Source organism: Leptinotarsa decemlineata, unplaced genomic scaffold, assembly GCF_025532065.1.
Source record: "Leptinotarsa decemlineata unplaced genomic scaffold, Ldec_3_MD MMD2_tig00026328_RagTag_RagTag, whole genome shotgun sequence".
Lineage (NCBI taxonomy): Eukaryota > Metazoa > Arthropoda > Insecta > Coleoptera > Chrysomelidae > Leptinotarsa > Leptinotarsa decemlineata.
Window position 1 is genome coordinate 17,022,325 of NW_027412688.1, and position 16,837 is coordinate 17,039,161.

At 37.4% G+C, this 16,837-nt stretch overlaps 1 protein-coding gene across 2 annotated transcripts in view; it reads right to left on the minus strand.

Annotated features, from left to right (window-relative positions):
• LOC111513932 (uncharacterized) overlaps window positions 1-16,399 on the minus strand; it is a 28,010-nt gene extending 11,611 nt beyond the window's left edge. Inside the window, exon 1 of one of the 2 annotated variants that reach the window (XM_074182179.1) lies at window positions 16,159-16,399. The gene's annotated coding sequence lies outside the window, so the exon portion shown is untranslated. Of the gene's footprint in view, window positions 1-832; window positions 988-16,158 lie in introns of those variants that run through there. The other variant, XM_074182180.1, reaches the window with a different exon arrangement.
• Window positions 16,400-16,837: the final 438 nt, after the last annotated feature.

Genomic DNA, 16,837 nt, shown 5'->3' on the forward strand with positions numbered 1-16,837 from the left:
GAGCTTGCTGAGGAGTAAATCGAAATTAACTAAATCGAAAGTTTTACTTTGATCAAGCAGTTCTAAAATGATGACTTTTGATTGATCTCTGAATCTCGCAAGATCGTCGATTACTTTCAAGAGGACAGTCTGTGTTCCGTGTTTTTTGCGGAATCCACACTGCTCGTACGGGAGTATTCGATGTTCTTCAAGAAAAGCTCTTACTTGACACGAAACATTTTTCTCGAATATTTTAGAGAATGAGGGCAGAATGCTGATGGGGCGTAGGTCACTGAACGTGGTAGGTGTCATCTTTTTCGGAATTGGAATTATATTATCAACCTTCCAAACATCTGGAAAATTACCCTGTCTGAAGGATTCGTTGAAAATATGTTTAACTTCATCAATACAGTGTATCACTAAAGAAATCATCTTGAAATTTATATTGTCAATACCTAAAGCATTAGATTTTATTTCTTTGATAGCAGTCAAAATATCATCATCAAGATTTCTCCAAGTCATTTCTGAATTGTTTTAATTTTTTTCAAAACAAATTTTATATATGTCGTTTTTTCACGTTTTATTGCTTCACTGACGTAGTTGCGTGAAGTTACATAGTAATGTCTAGCTGCTGTCTTTTCTTTGAGATATTTGGCATGAGCTCTGTCACGGGTTTTCATCATCAATCTGATATCATAAGTAATATACGGTCAGAGATTCTTCATAAGTTGTTGTTATCCGAGTAGAATTTTCTATAATTTGATTCATATCGAAACTAGAAACTAGGGCAGTGAATAGTTGAGTGTCGCGAGAGTCACAGTTTAACAAATTAATATTAATATCACCAACTAACACCACAGCAGATGTTTCCAAATACACTCGTTCCAGTACATCACCTAACTCCTGCATACAGTCCTCCACATTTGTTCCTGGTGGTCGATAAACTCCACAGGATACTTTTTGTTTGTTTATATTGACTATAATCCATAGCTGCTCTAGACCATTTGCCGAAATAGAAGAGTAGTATAATTTGTATTTATACAGTGATTTGATGAAAAAACATACTCCACCACTTCTACCATCACGGTCTATACGTATCAAGTTGATGTTAGGTATAGTAACAAATTTATCTGAATATTCTGAAGCGAGCTATGTTTCTGTGGCTCCATTTATTGAAATGTTATTTTTGACAGAGTCTTTGAAATCACCAAAACAATAATTCAAAGAACGAATATTCACGTGACCGAATCTTATGTCGAGTTTTTTGAATTACTGATAGAAGGAAAGCGATAAACATATTTGATGTATATGTTATTCTCGTTTTGTTTTCGTTCATAAAATTGCAAGAGAACCTCTTAAAGAATTGACTCATCGTTACTAATCTGTACATTGAAATTGAAATTTTCAGTTCACGTTTATTTTTCAATACCATATAGACGTCTTCTCGTCTATTCATAATTATTTTCAGATGAATCTCTGATGGAATTATTTGGATTTACCTCAAAGTCATTTTATATATCTTCAGATATTACAAAACGTTGTTTAAAAATTAAAAATTTAAAAATTATTTCATCATTGTTCCTGAATCGATGATAAAGCACAGCAAAAAACGCCGATTAGGTAACTCATGATCGGGGAACGAATTGCTTTAGTGTTGGAGTGCACTTACGATATTTTTCCAAGTAGGATTCTGACATATCACAGTTTTCTTGAACAGTAGTTGACAGTTACGACAATTTATGACATTGTCATGATATACTTGAGAATATTTGACAAATAGTATTTCAACAAAGTTTCAAGGCAACTTGGTTAGTAAATGTAAAGAAATGAACTTAAAACAGTAGGTTGAATGGACTGACGACTATCAGAAAACAACTACTTCCCTGGCTAATACCACGAAGGGTGTTTGATTATATCCGACAGGCGTTAGTGCAGGAATCTTCACAGAAAATTTCCTGCATATGCAATTGGCAATACAACTGAAAGAGTCGAACTTGGGTAGTCATAATAATTCTGTTTTATCGAAACAAACAGATTTTTTCTAACCGCATCAATATGACGCTCCAGTATTTTCTGATCTGTACAAAAACGGCTTTAATGTTATCATTATATCAAATACGGCTAGTGGATTCCTTGTAGCTGCGCGTCGGTTACTGTAAGGAATACTCCTTCCTATATGTATGTACAGAGGTATTCAGAACTCAAGGTTTTATTTTCTCATTAAATCAATTCAGTACATACCCACATTCATTATTGAATAATGTTATGTCAAGGATATTGAATAATAATAATAAGTTCATTAGAAGAGTCTTGATGACAATATAAACAATGTACAAAAATAGAGCAGTATCGTGAAACTACAATAAACAATAATTCCACGAAGCTGAAACTGTCCGTGGTATTGAGTTTATGTATTTTTGATCTCTAAACATTATTCTAAGAGGTGTACATAAGTGTTGGAAAACTGGTAGTGACCAAGTTAATAAATGCTAACTCATTAATAAGAAGGTGTAGCTCTCCAAAAATCTAATAATATTGTAACGAGTATAATACCCTAATAATCTAAATTACATATATCTACACACATACATATGCACACCGATACGAATATTTACCTATATATAAAAAACAAATACAATAATTCACGATAATACAATAATTTACTGATAAACATATTATGATACAAATAAATTTTGAATTTCAGATGCACAGTAATGTGAAGAAACATACATTCATTATCCGAACAATTGTAGAATAGCGCTTCTTTCTATGGAAAGTATAAAATGCCATACTTTTTTTTTAATTGAAAAAGGGAGTATGATTCGACAATTTATCTTGGTAGGTAATTGAAAAATCGTGGTGCTAAGAATGCTTGGCATTTATAACCTATCGGTTTCCTTGCAATTGAAATTTTGAGTTTATTGGAGTCCTTTGTTCTCATGAGATATCTATGCGATAAATAATCAGGCTCGTTAGTTTTTTTGTGTTGGAACTAATAGATGACTGACTTGAAAAAATATACTTGTCTCAAATCATGCATTTCAATTTCTTTAAATAGGAGAATGAATACGAATATGTTCTTTTTGTATGGAGCATAATTTTAAAGAAAAGTTTTTGCATAACTTGCAATTTTTGAAGATGTGTTCAAGATGCAGCACCCCAACTCAAAATCTCACACGATAATCGAGATTCAATTAATGCAAAATAAAATATCTTCAGAAGGAACAGAGTCAATATTTTGCTCATGTATCGGAATCTCCCTAGTAAAGTCTCAGATTACTAGTGACACTATCTATATGACGATCTCCGTGGGTTGGGCTACCTATCCCGTGGGTTGGGCTACCTATCGGGCGCGTCCCCAGGTGGCGGATAGGGGAACGGCCAGGGGACTGGGGGCCCGGTCCGGGAAGCCAATGTGGCCTTACAGACGGGGTCGCCGGCATCCTGGTCAGTGGCAGAAATAAGTAAGGTGAGGGGAACTAAAACCCCCCAAAAGTCCTGCAAAACATGCCACCGCGGACCAGCCTACTCAAGAGGTGTAAGGAATCGTACCGACAGCTGAATGGTCGCAGGGTGATATGCGGTTACGAACGATCCCCTTGAGGAACCGGGCGGAACCTCATTGTAACTAGCCTTCCTCTGGTAATGCGGGGCTCTGGCAGAGGTGACCAACCCTTCCCTTGCTACTCGTGGGAACATACATGAACACTGACAAAAAACAACCAATCCCGAGGTTGGACAGCAATGCTCACCTCAATTTGCGGCAGGGGCTGGGGATGAATAGAACTGTAATGCCACTGCAACTTCCAAAATGTTCGTGAAGGCCGCCTTGAGACACCTCAAGGTAGCCATCATAGATGTGACAAACCCGTACGGTAAGGTTACCGCAGAACGAGAGAGTCTCATCAAAAAACAACTGTTGGAGGAGCTGGACAAGATCATCTTCTCCGCTTCTGGCAACAACAGCAAACCGCCCAGGTTCTCAAGTCGTGGACATACTCTGGTGAAATCATCAGAGTGGTCTGCGACGACGACGTGACGCTAGACTGGCTGAAGAAAGCCACAATGAATATTAAGCCGTAGGAGGAGGCATCACTTGCGGTCGTCAGTGTGGATAAGCTCCCAAAGCTTACCAAAGCCTCACTCTGGATCCCGGAAGACGTCCATAAGACGACATCCGGTGGAAAGGAGAGGTGCTGGGTCGGCTGAAGGCACAGAACCCTGACCTGACGGTAGCAAGATGGTGCACTTTCCATCATAAGGCTAAGATGAACTCACTAGGGCACCTCTTCGTCTTCGAGATCGAAGACAATGATATGGCTGTACTAAAGAAGAAGTCGATGAGGTTAAGCTACGCGTTTGCCTCACTGACTATTAGGGTAATGAAAAAAGAAGCAGAGGGCACCTCTGAAAACTCTAGGTCCTTGGAAGTCAAGCCACCTGAAGTGGATATTGACCACAAAGCCACCATGGGTCCCGAAAAGAAAGTCGAAGCATCTGAACAGATGACAGTCGATGACCTGACGGAGGAGGCACCCAAAAACAGAGAGGCCACCTTTCCCCTAGTGGGGGAGCAGATGGACCTCTAAAGGTAACTTGAATCCAAAAACTGTCTCATGGGCAAGGACGTTGGAAAAAAGATAAAAATCATACAATGCAACCGCCACCACAAAAAGGCGGCAACAGCAACACTATGACACCACCTTGATGTATTGGAGGAGGCAATAGCTTTGATCCAGGAGCCGTGAATAATAAAGACCAAAATTACTGGTTTCAGTAGCCTAACTGGTCAAATTTTCAGCTTACCGAGTAATCAGCAACCTAGGACGGCTGTCTACGTTTCTAGGAAATACAGAGCCTTCCCGATGGCATAATTCAGCACCTCAGACCTCACTGCGGTTGAAGTTGAATGTCCAGTTGGAAAAGGCAAATATATGGCGTTGATATTCGCATCGATGTACCTCCCTTCAGATGCAGCCACCCTACCACCGACCAGAGAAATGGAGGTACTAGTGAATCACTGCCTCAACCAGAGTGGAGCTCATATTGGGTTGCGACTCAAACTCTCACCACTTAAGCAAGGATATCAACGCTCGGGGTAAGTCCCTATATGAATATATAATTAAGAAAGATCTAACAATCTTGAATAGAGGCGCGGAGCCGACATTTATCAACGCCTGTAGCCAAACATCATTAGATATCACGCTTACTACAGCCAAAATATCAAACAAAATCCAAGACTGGCAAGTCTCGGACCATATCTCAATGTCAGACCACCGCTGGCTGAACTATTCGGTAAACCAGGATCTCAGGACCACTCTGAAATCCTGTGACCCGAAGAGGACGGATGTAGCTCTGTACAATCGACTCTTAAGAGGAGCTCTGCGGTACACGGTACACGGTACAAGGTATCTATCCACAACAAAATAGACACTGCCTATAAGAAATCCTATCCGATGAGGATGGTTCAAACAGATGACAGAACCAACACATGGTGGTGCCCTGAATTGGAACACATCAGGAAGATAGCGAGAACGACCTTTAATAAGGCAAAACGTACAAGACTCGAAGAGGACTGGGGTATATATCAAGCCAACCTCAGAGAGTTCAATAAAGTCTGCAGACCAAAGCAAAGAGAAGCCTGGAGAGCCTATTGTGAGGCAGTCGAAGACTTCCCATTAACTTCTATGCTACAGAAGGCACTCTCAAATGACCACCATAAGTATCGGCATCCTGACGAGGGAAAATGGCGATAAAGCCGCCAACCTCCAGGAGAGTGCTGAGATTCTTATGAAAACTCACTTTCCAGGTTCTGTCTTTCCTGGAACGACGAACTGGACGGATGTACCAACAACACCCTCACAATACGACTGGCTATCGGCTAGTGCAGTAATTGATGAGGACAAAATAAAATGGGCTATATTGGGCTTTTCCCCCTTCAAGTCACCAGGACCTGACGGTATAAGACCAGCCCTACTTCAGTGAGGACTGGACACTCTTATGCCGCACCCGGTTGGAATATTCAGAGCCTCTCTAGCTCTGAGGTATATTCCCAGTAAGTGGAGAGAAGTAAGAGTAGTATTTATACCCAAACCAGTTAGGATGGACTACACCCTACCAAAAGCATTCCGACCAATTAGTCTCAAATAGTTTTTCTTAAAAACCATGGACCGGCTATGTGAGCGGTACATAGGAGATGAAGTACTTCATCTGAATCAGCATGCATGTACTTCGGGAAGGTCTACTGATTATGCCCTTCACCATGTGGTTGTCAGAATCGAGAGATCATTGGACAATATAGAATCCACCCTGGATATATTCATAGATATCGAGGGAGCGTTTGATAAAACAACCTTTCCTACAATTACTCAGCAACTACACTCCAGGAATGTACCCCTGGTAGTAGGAGAATGGATACTGAAGATGCTCTCTAGTAGAGCAGTAAGTATTAATGTAGAAGACATCACAGTGAAAAGACTGGTCATGAGGGGATATCCACAGGGAGGGGTCTTATTACCCCTTCTCTGGAACATAGTTCTGGATACCCTAATTAATCACCTTAACAAAAATGGATTCTACATAATTGCATACGCAGATGACAAATTTGTAAACACACTGTGCGATACAGCGCAGGATGGGCTCAAATTGATAAAAAACTCACTGTCGATCAATCTCAAGAAGACTGAGATGGTCTTTTTCACCAGAAAAAGAAGTCTAACGGGCTTGAAGAGGTAGAATACCTTGGTACTATCCTCGACAGAGAGCTAACATGGAACTCTTATCTACAGAGTAGAGCAAAAATAGCATTCGTGTCTTATGAGCAATGTCGGAGGACAGTGGGACGCGCATGGGTATTTCACCCCATGTGGTCACTGAATCTGAATCTACACTGCAATAATAAGACCTATGTTAACGTATGGAGCCATTGCATGGGGACCGAAAGTTCTACAAGCAACGGCCATCCAAAAAATATACCAAATACAGCGAATGGCTTGTTTAAACATCACAGGAGCCATGAGAACAACACCAACCGCGGCAATGGAATTAATCACGGGCCTGACCCCTCTTGATCTGTACGTTAAAGAGGTTGCCTTGATGGTCTTGATTGCGCACGGCTGGTTTGAACCTCGAGGTAGGAATGGGTCAGTTCAGGCTGGGCCTGTGGCGGGAAGCGGTTACTGCGCAACCTCTGCTGCAGGCAACAAGCGATGCAATTGAACCCAGGTTTATCTTTGATAAACCCTATAAAATACAAATAAAGCAGAACATAGAGTCAGATGATACAAATGCAATATGGATTTATACAGATGGCTCAAAAACCAAAGAAGGCTTAGGGTGTGGAGTGTACTCCAGATCACTAAGCCTAAGAATTAAGTGAAGAATGGGAAGAAATATCAGCGTGGTCCAAACAGAACTGGTTGGTATCTCAATCGCCACAAAATAATTAACCAAGAAAGGAATTTCTGGCAAAAACATAACAATCTGCACTGACAGCAGACAAGCCCTATTAGCCTTGAACAGACAACGTATAACCTCAGGGCTAGTACTAGAGTGTCACCAAGATTTAGCCAAAGCCTCGGTAGATAATTACATTTTCCTGAGGTGAGTTGAAGGGTACGACAGGAGAAAAGGTAATCGCCTTGCCGACAGTGACACCTACGGCCTGATGACTTCGACAATTGCGGAACTAGTCGAGTGTTACACCCATGATCAATCCTTAAAGAGATGTGACGAAACCAAACGATGTCATTTTGCCATGATCACCTTGGGCGACCCTGGGAAGCTGGCGCCAAAGAAATATTTGGCAATGACCAGGAAAAATCTACGCCTAACAGTAGGATTTCTGACTGGTCACTGTCAACTAAGGAAACACCTCCATAATATGGGGCTGGTGGACACACCTTTATGCAGGATGTGTGAACAGGAAGATGAGACTGTCAGGTATGTTCTGTGCGAGTGCCCGGAGTTATCGTCAATAAGAGAGTGTGTGTTCGGCAAGTCTTGGCCTACACCTGCCGATATAAAGAATATGTCTCCCAGTGATCTGTCCACCTTCCTGAAAAGGACAGGATGGACGATGACCTAGGAAAACAATTCGTCGGGAGGATGTACAATGGGTCACATGTGGCCTAAGTACTATGGGCCTACACTCACCCTCCCTACTCTACAGATACAGATCCCAACGTAAATGACGGTCAATTTTTATCCTTAAATATTCAACATTTAACTCTCAAAATATTGCCATGGTTCTTCACTTCTAGAAATTTGTAGTTGGGTAAACTGTTTATATAACTTGTGATAGGCAAAAACATAGTTTTATCAATATTGATAATTAACAATTTATGGTTGAACCAGTCGATAATTGTATTTAGATCTTGTTCAATTTCAACTTTGAGATCATTCCATGTTTCAGTAGAATAAAAAATTACAGTATCGTTAGCAAAACTTATAATTTCGCCAGAGGTTTGTGAAGTTAATAAGTTATTGATGTAAATAATAAATAGTATCGGTCCCAAAACCGTCCTTTGTGGTACTCCACACGGTACTAGCCTTTCCTTGCTCACATAACCATCTATTTTTACGCATTGCCGGCGGTCTTTCAAGTATGATTCAAATATACTGTAAACATTTCCACGAACTTTCACATCTTGCAAGTCCTCCAACAGCTGTGTATGGTCTACAGTGTCGAAGGCCTTTGCAAGATCAAGGAATACTCCAATTGTAGACCTGTGATTTTCTATTGCATGGTACATTTTTGTAGTAACTAATGATATAGCATCTTCCGTTGATTTGTTTACTTAGAAGCCAAACTGATTGGGCAAAATGATTTTGTTCTTGTCTAAAAAAGATAGTAATCGTACCTTGATAATTTTCTCTAAAATTTTAGCAAAGTTACTAATCACAGTGATAGGTCTATAGTTTGAGAGTGTGACTTTACATCCTTTTTTGTGAATGGCTTTGATTACTGCAGTTTTGAATTCTTTAGGAAAGACTCCTTTTTCTAAGGCTTCAATCAAAATATAACATAGGGGTGTCTCTATTTCAGTGGAAATTTTTTTGAGTGTTTCCACTTTCATTCAATATATACCAGGAGCTTTGTTATTTTAAAGTTCTGATATGATTTTGACAATTTCAGTTTCGTTTACAGGTTGTAAAAAGATCGAATTTGGATTTATTTTTCTACTTGGTGGTGAGGTAAGGGTTTGATGATGTTTCTAGTGAGGTTTGGGTCAATTTCTTGATCTGATCTAAGGATTTTCAACAACGAGAAAGTATACACCTCCTTTTTGATCGTCCATGCTTGTGAGCTAGCTTTAGGTAAATTTCATTTAAATATCGTTTTAGTGATAACGGTTTCACTCAGAAAAACATGAGCCTTTATTAGTTTTTCGAATTAGGGTAAAGTTTTGGATAGGCGGCACTTTCTGATTGTGAGAATAATTTTGGCAGTACTTACGTTTTCTGACGTTTTCAGCCTTTTTTTCATACTTTGCTGTACAGATATCGCCGTACAGATACTTGGCCGATTTATCGATCAAGGTTAATCTTTTACTAGTTTGTGAGTTCATTTATGAACAAAGCCGATTCATTATTATTATTATCATTATTATAGATATAACAATAAACGGTAAGTTAAAGTACTGAAAAAAACTCAACAATAATAATAATTCTACGAAAACTGCCAGGAAGAACATCTTTTTTGCAGACCACCTAGCACTGGAAAGTTTAACAATGTTCATTGCGGATTTTTTGTTTATTCCACATCCCAGAATGAAGTTCACGATGAATGAATTGAACAAAGGCTCAGAAGCTGTGATTGATTATAACAAATATTGCAGAGAAGTTAAATATCTAGTTTCCGTTAAAGTGACGTGTATTATATTCAATATCATTCAATTAGATTTCGATTTTATGAGTCTACTTCAAACTGTAATGTCTCAGTGGTAACTCGTTCAATTCAATGCACCTTTGCCAACATAACACAAGTCAATTAATTCCGTAGTCATTAAAAGTGTGTTCTCGGAATTCGATAAAATCGATAAAGGCCGTTTTTGCCTGTTTTTTATTGGCGAAAGTATTGCCGAAATACTTGAAAAGATTGTAGTTGGTTAGCGACAGATATGGGGAGTATGATGGATCAGGCAGAACTTTAACGCTCAATTCGTTAATTTTCAGACTTTGACTTGTGAAACTTGTGGACGGATGTTGTCGTGAGTAGGATCGGACCTCTTCTATTGACTAGTGTGGGTTTTCATCTTTGAGAAATGCCTGGGTCGATCATGACTTTCTCCACACAACTCAGATCATCAGCCTCATATTATTGAACTTAGATTGCACAAAATGACCTGCACAAAAAGTTTCAATTAATGCCTGGTTGTAGAAAAAAACAGTACCTGCCTATCCATTGAATATTTGGGTCTTGTTATTGATGGATATGAGCTGGGATAAACAAGTATTATCACAAAGGATGGTACTTTCAACAACTACATTAATAGTTCACAAATAGCACAGAACTCAATTTTGAAAATGATATCGATGAGAAATAGACGATTTTCAACGGATCGTTCCTATCAAGAGACTCATTTAGTTTATTTAACGTAAGATCACTATATAGTTAGCTGTGTCTAGTATGGATCTTTCCGAAATTTAGCAACCATGTAACTCATATAACTGTGAGGACTAGAGCCGTCGAGAATTTAATTATTGAAATACCACTCTACAATAAGGGCTATACGCAAAGATTCGTGTTATATTATGGTCCAAAAGTGTACAACCTACTTCCAGTTCAGTTGAAAACAATCAAAACAATTAATGAATTAAAATATGCTCTCAAGCGATTCTTAACCGAAAACTTAAAAAAAACAATTCCTAGACTATAATAACAGGGGCTGCCAGCAGCTTATCTGATCTCCGGCCATTTCCCACCTTATTAAATATTTTTTGTATTTCATTTGAGTTTAATACGATGGGGAATGAAGATTTTTATTATCATTATTTGTATATTTTCTTATACAAGTATATACTCAACTTGTATCTACTTCTTTTTGTTTTTTTATAATTATATTACCATTGTCATAATATTTTCATAAAATGTACATAGATACAGAACAGAATACAGTGAGTAATATAACACAGTACAGGCATTCAAATGCCTAGGTGAAAGTTACTCATGTGATAATTATTTATGTCACATAACAAATTTTATATTATAGTGAAAAATAATTTTGATTCGATTTGTCATTGACTGCACCTCTCAAGCTCAAGCTGCACCTCTCAATTCTTTATATTTGCCCCTCGCCTTCCAAGAAAACATTCTGCATACGTCACTGCTTCATAAAGATACTATTTTCAACGAATACACTGAGTGCTTGTTTTTTATCATTATTGACGAAAACACATCTAATTCTTCCTCATGGTGAATTCTCTACGAAGGCATATATGAATACAATTCCTATATATGAATATAATTTGATATCAAGATAGATTTTAGAATGTACTCTAATTAATATTCGCAACAGTTTTGAAGGGGAAGATAAGTAAATTGTTAAGGGTCTTCCAACAGCGACTTTCGAACTTTGACAACTGTTGTCGACGCTACATCTGTCAAATTAGTTGTCATTTATTTAGTCTGTTTTCCCAATCGTCATGAACGGATATAGCATTGAACAACATGAACAAATAACAAAATTTATCTATCAAAATGGATGTTCTGTTCGGGCAACTTTCCGCACACTTCGCCCATTTAACGGTCGCCATAATCGTCCTACCGCAAGGACTATTCGCAATGTGATGGATAAATTTGAATCCCCTTGGTCACCGTAAACACAAGTAAGTTCACTCCCCGCCATATTTGGATCAAGATTCCTCACCTCGTATTCAATGCGCGGTCGAACTACAGCGAAACCGACTGAATCTGAGGCGTTTACCAAGCGAGCCAAATTGAGGCATAGAATAGTATTACAGAGTGAGTCGTTTTAAGTGGTGGTTTTGTATTGTGAAATATTTGTGTCTAGTTTCAAAATGAGCAAGTGTCAAGCTGTGGGTTGCTGTAATTTGCAGGGTGATGTCGGCATTCATTTTTTTCAATTTCCAATTGACGAAAAAAAGGTATGTTTTTCTATTATTCATTATGTAAGATTGAAGTAATGAACATATAACGAAAATCATAAAATAAATTGTTATAGATCATAGTGAAGTGATTAAAAATCAATAACTTCAGTAATCAAGATAAGGATTGCAATATTTGTTTCCATGAAATGAGCATCAAGTTACACTTTTTCTACAATATAGAAAAGGATAGAATAGTTGGTTTTGAGGAATTATTTAACAAGAAAACGGCTTCTATAGCAAAATATGCCTTGGTAGTCATGGCAAAAGGCATACATTTGAACTGGAAACAGCCTGTTGCATACTTTTTCACCAATTCATCCACATCAATACTGTATATATAAAGTATTGTGATTGAAGCTGTTAGACAATTATCAAAAATTGGATTGAGAGTTAGGGGTATCATTTCAGATTTAGGTTCTAATTTTTATAAACTTGCCAGAAAAGATTTCGAAGTCACTGTTGGGCAGCCATATTTCTTTGCTGATGAGAAAAAAATATTTTACTTTTTTTGATACTCCTCATTTGCTGAAATGAAGCAGAAACCATTTTTTTTGACGACTTTTTGAAATTTGATGACTATACAACAAACAAAAGTCATATTGAACAACTTTACAACTTGAATGAGGAAAAGCAATATAGACTAGCACCCACACTTACTGATTCTCATTCATTTCCAATTAACTTTCAAAGTATCAAGGTTAAATTAGCCACTCAAGTTTTCAGTCACTCGGTAGCTACAGCGATGAATACCTATGCCAGTTTCAATCAGATACCATCAACAGCAATATAAACGGCTACATTCATTGAAAATGTGGATAAACTGTTTGATATTTTGAATTCAAAACGATTTGACGATGTCAAACATTTTAAAAAACCTTTTTTCGAAACATCAAAACAAATTGAATGAAAGTATTTTTCAGCAAATTAACTGTAATATCAAAAAAATCTCCTACATATTGAGACTCCTATATATTGATGAGGAATATAAATCAGGACTGTGTGGAAAATTATTTTGGTCAACAGAGAAATACTTGTGGAAATGCCAGAAACCCAACTCCTATTCAAATTACCAGAGCTTTCAAAAACACACTTTCTCTTCAGTATTTCACATAGTCAGAAGGAAATAACTATCTAGAAGATACTAGTCAGATTATATGTAGCATTACAGATGCAGACATAAATAGAATGAAGATTATTGTGGAAGTTTAACAAAATCCCTATAAACCTTTGAGAGTAGAGACAAATGATTATAGAACTCTAGCTACTCCAGAAGGCAACAGCTTGGGCTATGTTTGTGAATATCTTTTGAGAAAATATTCAAGAAAACATTCATGTGAAGTATGTACAGATTTTGTCACGGCGGCTAGTACCACACTGAATGAAACAAATGTATATAGTCATTTCAAGGCACATGGTAATACAGTAGCCAAATAGTTTGGAAGTTTATATATGCCTCCAAATTCATTTTTACAATGTATCATTCATCCAGAGACAGAATTTCTTAATCATTTCAACAATTTATGTGCCACTGATTGCATAGGCAACCAGCTCAAAACACTGTTTTCAAAAATTTTACATTTCTCACCCTTGTGATAATTTTCCTTTGGATTATTTATTTTCTCTCTTCACGAGGGTAAGAATTTATTATACTTTGAAATTTGCCAATAAAAATTTGGAAACAAATGTTAAAAAAAATCAAAAACTCATCATTCTGAAAAACTTTCAGAATAGATTAGCATACGTTTGTGACCTACATTGTATAATCTTACTACATAAAATATACGTTTATTTCACCACCTTGTCTTATTTTCGATCAATTCCTAAACGTTTCACAATCATATGAGAAATTTATTGGAAGCTCCTCGTATCAATGATGAAGTCAGATCATGATCACATACTTTTTGAACGAACCTCGTGCAGAGGTGCACAACAGCTCTTAGCCTACACCCCTGCCCCGCTACATGCCAGCAAAAAATAAAATCTCGACCCGAAACATCAAAGAGACCGACTGGGAGTGAATTTACTTCTGTATACTTATATAAGGTGCTCTGGTTCAGTAATCGATCGACTAATACCTGTACGTCGATGAATCGCAAGATCTGCCAAAAATAACGACGCTATTTGTGAGATCGTGCCAAAGAATCGATTTCGCATCGCTCTCAAGAACTTGGCATTCCGCAGACCACTACTTTGCGAATTTTGGGTCGTGACTTGGGCCTGCACCCGTACAAAATTCAACTGATACATTAACTGAAGGTAAATGATCATAGACAACAACGTGTGTTCGCTGAATAGTATTTGGCTATGCGGCCAAGTTTTGAATGAATGGGTACGTGTCGCATTTGGGACGATACCGAACCACATAAGATCTAAGGGCGTCCAATGCATCCCGAAAAAGTCACTGTTTGGTGTTGGTTTTGCGCTTTGGGCGTCAGCAGACCATATTTCTTTGAGAATAACGTTGGCCACAGCGAGCGCTTTATTGATTACCAACTTCTTTCGGCGTGAACTGGATGATCTGGACAACAACGACATGTAGTTTCAAAAGGACGGCGCTACTTACCACACAGCTCATGCCCCATTGGATATTCTGCACAAGAGATTTGAAGGCATGAGCATGTGAACTGGCCACCGAGATTGTGCGATTTGAGCCCGTTTGCCTTTTTTTCTGTGAGACTGTCTTAAGTTGCAGGTGTATACCATACTTTGGCAATCCTCACAGCCAACATAACATGCGAATGTGTTTTACCCAGAGAAGCCGTGGCAAATATTTGAACATTTTAATATTCCACACATAATGGTATCAATAGGTCTTTCAAATAAATGAAAAAATTCTATGATATCTCACACACTCTTTGTTTTATTTAAATTTAAAGAGCGCTTAATGAAAGACCCAATATTTGTGTATAGTTTCAAAGCATTATCATTCAGAAAAAACACAATTTAAACGGTTTCACCGTGAATGAATTCAATGATGTTGAAGATAATATAGAAAAAACCTAAAAAATAAATATAAAGGCACCTGGTATCACATCACTCTCATCAATGTAGGAAACTTATCTTGAAACAAAAACGTGGAGCTTTGGATAATCTGAGTAAAGATGCAAATCATCGTTCTGTGATAACGATTTTATTTTTGATCAAAACCCTAGGTTGATGGGTTGACTAACGTGATGATTAGTACCTTGTACTTACCTACCTGGTACTTATTTTTTAGTTTTCAGTATATTATCTGCGTTATTATTTCTTCATAGGAAAACAGTTTACCTTGAAAATAGACTTTACTCATTTATTTTTAATATAACTATAACTTCAATTACTTTAATCTAACTATTCGATATATAATCTTTTCAAAGACTCCACTATAATCGGTGCCAAGAAAGATTGTCCTTCGAACAATTCTGAGCCTTAATATATAACCGCGCGGTGTTGCAATTTTTGTACAGTGGAAGCTCGCCAAAATTAAGGGCTCTATGATCGCCATTTTGTTTAGGATGCCATTTTGGATAGAGTTATTTTTTCTAAAGTATATGGGGTTTTTATTGTCAAGCCCTTTCATTTTATATCAATATTGATGGAATAAAAAAATATGTGTGTACTGTAGTTTGGTAGTCAAGCCTTTTCATTTGATATGTGTATTGTGGACAGTTATACAAAAATGTAAGACACTGTTTCGTATCGGCAGCTATCTTAGATTTAAAATGACTCTGAATATACATAATTGTATTGTCATTGAACCTGCAGGTGTGCAGCAAATTTCATATCAATCGGTTAACACATGGTGGGTTAAATTTCAATAATTAAATTTGGGTCACACAAAAGTACAGCTAAATAGAACCGTTCATATAATTATTCAGTAATCAATTCACATATTCAAAAAACACTTCATTGTGAAATTTTTACTAAATAGTTTCCAAAACTGTTTAGTGAAAAATCTCACAATAAAGTATTTTTTTGACATCAAATGACGATAATTGCATCATATAAATTAATTTTCAATTATCCAATAAAATAACTCTATAGATTGAGTTTTGTTAAGTTTCCTAGAAAAATATTCAAATGACTCACCCTTAATGTAAAATGTGATATATTATGACACTGGTTCTGAAAAAGTTCAGAAGTCTTTCTACGTTTATAATGAACTCGAAGCGAATATAATGGGAGGATTTCTTAAAGAAACCATTTTGATGATGTGTATTCTCTAACATTCAAATCAAGACTGATACAGGTTTTTTTCTGCGAATTTTCAATGAGTTTCAAAGTAATCAAAGCGACATAGACAAACACTGGTAATATGAACAAAAATGAAAATTGAACCAATCGGATGTCGAGAACAGTAAGGCCATCAAGTACGATATATGCCGACACAACCCGATGTGATATTTTGGCTGCAGGAAAAAGAATAGAATGACGTCTCTACACGTCTCCCTCTGAGGTCCACCCACTATAGATAACATTATAATCTGAACACGGAAATAGATTATCTCAATTTAACTTCCGCCAACTTGAAAAATGCAAATACAGATCGGTTCCAATAATTTTAAGCGTAATAATATTTCTATACGCCACTTTTGATAACCCGGTTGTGGAAGATTTCCAGGATGAAAGCTGGATGGAACTGTTTTCCAACAAGAAATCAACAAAATAATTTCTCTGGATGGCAATAACGAAGATGAAAAATCAAACAGAAATGTGAAGGACCTATTCTTTCCTGAAGTTCATACTTTTCATGGAAATTAAACAGACA